The following is a 5,592-nucleotide window of genomic DNA, read 5'->3' as shown; positions in this document are numbered from 1 at the left end:
CAACACTGCAGTGTGTTATAATGTATACCCTTTATAGCATCATTCTATGCAAACTATAAATTATTATTCCTTAATGAATATACTGGATCTATGAGAATATACTCCAACACTGCAGTGTGTTATAGTGTATACCCTTTATAGCATCATTCTATGCAAACTGTCATTCATCATTCATCAATGAATATACGGGATCTATCAGAATACAATCCAACACTGCAGTGTTATAGTGTATACCCTTTATAGCATCATTCTATGCAAACTGTCATTCATCATTCATCAATGAATATACGGGATCTATCAGAATACAATCCAACACTGCAGTGTGTTATAGTGTATACCCTTTATAGCACCATTCTATGCAAACTGTCAATTACCATTCCTCAATGAATATACGGGATCTATGAGAATATAGTCCAACACTGCAGTGTGTTATAGTGTATACCCTTTATTGCACCATTCTATGCAAACTGTCAATTACCATTCCTCAATGAATATACGGAATCTATCAGAATATAATCCAACACTGCAGTGTGTTATAGTGTATACCCTTTATAGCACCATTCTATGCAAACTGTCAATTACCATTCCTCAATGAATATACGGGATCTATGAGATTATAGTCCAACACTGCAGTGTGTTATAGTGTATACCCTTTATAGCACCATTCTATGCAAACTGTCAATTACCATTCCTCAATGAATATACGGGATCTATGAGAATATAATCCAACACTGCAGTGTGTTATAGTGTATACCCTTTATAGCATCATTCTATGCAAACTGTCATTCATCATTCAATATACGGGATCTATCAGAATATAATTCAACACTGCAGTGTGTTATAGTGTATACCCTTTATAGCATCGTTTTATGCAAACTGTCATTCCTCTTTCATCAATGAATATACGGGATCTATCAGAATATAATTCAACACTGCAGTGTGTTATAGTGTATACCCTTTATAGCACCATTCTATGCAAACTATAAATTATCATTCCTTAATGAATTTACGGGATCTATCAGAATATAATCCAACACTGAAGTGTGTTATAGTGTATACCCTTTATAGCATCATTCTATACAAACTGTCAATTACCATTCCTAAATGAATATACGGGATCTATGAGAATATACTCCAACACTGAAGTGTGTTATAGTGTATACCCTTTATAGCATCATTCTATGCAAACTGTCAATTATCATTCCTCAATAAATATACAGGATTTATCAGAATATAATCCAACACTGAAGTGTGTTATAGTGTATACCCTTTATAGCACCATTCTATGCAAACTGTCAATTATCATTCCTCAATAAATATACAGGATTTATCAGAATATAATCCAACACTGAAGTGTGTTATAGTGTATACCCTTTATAGCACCATTCTATGCAAACTGTCAATTACCATTCCTCAATGAATATACGGAATCTATCAGAATACAATCCAACACTGCAGTGTGTTATAATGTATACCCTTTATAGCATCATTCTATGCAAACTATAAATTATTATTCCTTAATGAATATACTGGATCTATGAGAATATACTCCAACACTGCAGTGTGTTATAGTGTATACCCTTTATAGCATCATTCTATGCAAACTGTCATTCATCATTCATCAATGAATATACGGGATCTATCAGAATACAATCCAACACTGCAGTGTTATAGTGTATACCCTTTATAGCATCATTCTATGCAAACTGTCATTCATCATTCATCAATGAATATACGGGATCTATCAGAATACAATCCAACACTGCAGTGTGTTATAGTGTATACCCTTTATAGCACCATTCTATGCAAACTGTCAATTACCATTCCTCAATGAATATACGGGATCTATGAGAATATAGTCCAACACTGCAGTGTGTTATAGTGTATACCCTTTATAGCACCATTCTATGCAAACTGTCATTCATCATTCATCAATGAATATACGGGATCTATCAGAATACAATCCAACACTGCAGTGTGTTATAGTGTATACCCTTTATAGCACCATTCTATGCAAACTGTCAATTACCATTCCTCAATGAATATACGGGATCTATGAGAATATAGTCCAACACTGCAGTGTGTTATAGTGTATACCCTTTATGGCACCATTCTATGCAAACTGTCAATTACCATTCCTCAATGAATATACGGGATCTATGAGAATATAATCCAACACTGCAGTGTGTTATAGTGTATACCTTTTATAGCATCATTCTATGCAAACTGTCATTCATCATTCATCAATGAATATACGGGATCTATCAGAATATAATTCAACACTGCAGTGTGTTATAGTGTATACCCTTTATAGCATCGTTTTATGCAAACTGTCATTCCTCTTTCATCAATGAATATACGGGATCTATCAGAATATAATTCAACACTGCAGTGTGTTATAGTGTATACCCTTTATAGCACCATTCTATGCAAACTATAAATTATCATTCCTTAATGAATTTACGGGATCTATCAGAATATAATCCAACACTGAAGTGTGTTATAGTGTATACCCTTTATAGCATCATTCTATGCAAACTGTCAATTACCATTCCTCAATGAATATACGGGATCTATGAGAATATACTCCAACACTGAAGTGTGTTATAGTGTATACCCTTTATAGCATCATTCAATGCAAACTGTCAATTACCATTCCTCAATGAATATACGGAATCTATCAGAATATATTTCAACACTGCAGTGTGTTATAGTGTATACCCTTTATAGCACCATTCTATGCAAACTGTCAATTATCATTCTTCAATAAATATACAGGATTTATCAGTATATAATCCAACACTGCAGTGTATTATAATGTATACCCTTTATAGCATCATTCTATGCAAACTGTCAATTACCATTCCTCAATGAATATACGGGATCTATGAGAATATACTCCAACACTGAAGTGTGTTATAGTGTATACCCCTTATAGCATCATTCAATGCAAACTGTCAATTACCATTCCTCAATGAATATACGGGATCTATAAGAATATAGTCCAACACTGAAGTGTGTTATAGTGTATACCCTTTATAGCATCATTCAATGCAAACTGTCAATTACCATTCCTCAATGAATATACGGGATCTATGAGAATATAGTCCAACACTGAAGTGTGTTATAGTGTATACCCTTTATAGCATCATTCAATGGAAACTGTCAATTACCATTCCTCAATAAATATACGGAATCTATCAGAATATAATTCAACACTGCAGTGTGTTATAGTGTATACCCTTTATAGCATCATTCTATGCAAACTGTCAATTATCATTCCTCAATAAATATACAGGATTTATCAGAATATAATCCAACACTGAAGTGTGTTATAGTGTATACCCTTTATAGCACCATTCTATGCAAACTGTCAATTATCATTCCTCAATAAATATACAGGATTTATCAGAATATAATCCAACACTTTAGTGTGTTATAGTGTATACCCCTTATATCATCATTCTATGCAAACTATCAATTACCATTCCTCAATGAATATACGGAATCAATCAGAATATAATCCAACACTGCAGTGTATTATAGTGTATACCCTTTATAGCATCATTCTATGCAAACTGTCAATTACCATTCCTCAATGAATATACGGAATCTATCAGAATATAATTCAACACCGCAGTGTGTTATAATGTATATCCTTTATAGCATCATTCTATGCAAACTGTCATTCATCATTCCTCAATGAATATACGTGATCTATCAGAATATAATCCAACACTGCAGTGTGTTATAGTGTATACCCTTTATAGCATCATTATATGCAAACTGTCAATTACCATTCCTAAATGAATATACGGGATCTATGAGAATATACTCCAACACTGAAGTGTGTTATAGTGTATACCCTTTATAGCATCATTCTATGCAAACTGTCAATTATCATTCCTCAATAAATATACAGGATTTATCAGAATATAATCCAACACTGAAGTGTGTTATAGTGTATACCCTTTATAGCACCATTCTATGCAAACTGTCAATTATCATTCCTCAATAAATATACAGGATTTATCAGAATATAATCCAACACTGAAGTGTGTTATAGTGTATACCCTTTATAGCACCATTCTATGCAAACTGTCAATTACCATTCCTCAATGAATATACGGAATCTATCAGAATACAATCCAACACTGCAGTGTGTTATAATGTATACCCTTTATAGCATCATTCTATGCAAACTATAAATTATTATTCCTTAATGAATATACTGGATCTATGAGAATATACTCCAACACTGCAGTGTGTTATAGTGTATACCCTTTATAGCATCATTCTATGCAAACTGTCATTCATCATTCATCAATGAATATACGGGATCTATCAGAATACAATCCAACACTGCAGTGTGTTATAGTGTATACCCTTTATAGCACCATTCTATGCAAACTGTCAATTACCATTCCTCAATGAATATACGGGATCTATCAGAATACAATCCAACACTGCAGTGTGTTATAGTGTATACCCTTTATAGCACCATTCTATGCAAACTGTCAATTACCATTCCTCAATGAATATACGGGATCTATGAGAATATAGTCCAACACTGCAGTGTGTTATAGTGTATACCCTTTATAGCACCATTCTATGCAAACTGTCATTCATCATTCATCAATGAATATACGGGATCTATCAGAATACAATCCAACACTGAAGTGTGTTATAGTGTATACCCTTTATAGCATCATTCTATGCAAACTGTCATTCATCATTCATCAATGAATATACGGGATCTATCAGAATACAATCCAACACTGCAGTGTGTTATAGTGTATACCCTTTATAGCACCATTCTATGCAAACTGTCAATTACCATTCCTCAATGAATATACGGGATCTATGAGAATATAGTCCAACACTGCAGTGTGTTATAGTGTATACCCTTTATAGCATCATTTTATGCAAACTGTCAATTACCATTCCTCAATGAATATACGGAATCTATCAGAATATATTTCAACACCGCAGTGTGTTATAGTGTATACCCTTTATAGCATCATTCTATGTAAACTGTCATTCATCATTCCTCAATGAATATACGTGATCTATAAGAATATAATTCAACACTGCAGTGTGTTATAGTGTATACCCTTTATAGCATCATTCTATGCAAACTGTCATTCATCATTCCTCAATGAATATACGTGATCTATCAGAATATAATGCAACACTGAAGTGTGTTATAGTGTATACCCTTTATATCATCATTCTATGCAAACTGTCAATTATCATTCCTTAATGAATATACGGAATCTATCAGAATACAATCCAACACTGTAGTGTGTTATAGTGTATACCCTTTATAGCATCATTTTATGCAAACTTTCAATTACCATTCCTCAATGAATATACGGAATCTATCAGAATATAGTCCAACACTGCAGTGTGTTATAGTGTATACTCTATATAGCATCATTCTATGCAAACTGTCAATTATCAATTGCACCATCCCATTTTAACTTACGTTTACCTTTGTTGATGAGGAATATTCAAGATTATCTGTATACATGTTATTCGTTATACCATCGCATAGAGACTCACACAAACATCAAAGCTGACCATGATATA

This window comes from Saccoglossus kowalevskii, chromosome 3 (assembly GCF_978046115.1).
Source record: "Saccoglossus kowalevskii chromosome 3, keSacKowa6.1, whole genome shotgun sequence".
Taxonomy (NCBI): domain Eukaryota; kingdom Metazoa; phylum Hemichordata; class Enteropneusta; family Harrimaniidae; genus Saccoglossus; species Saccoglossus kowalevskii.
Note: the sequence above shows the minus strand (reverse complement) of the source record.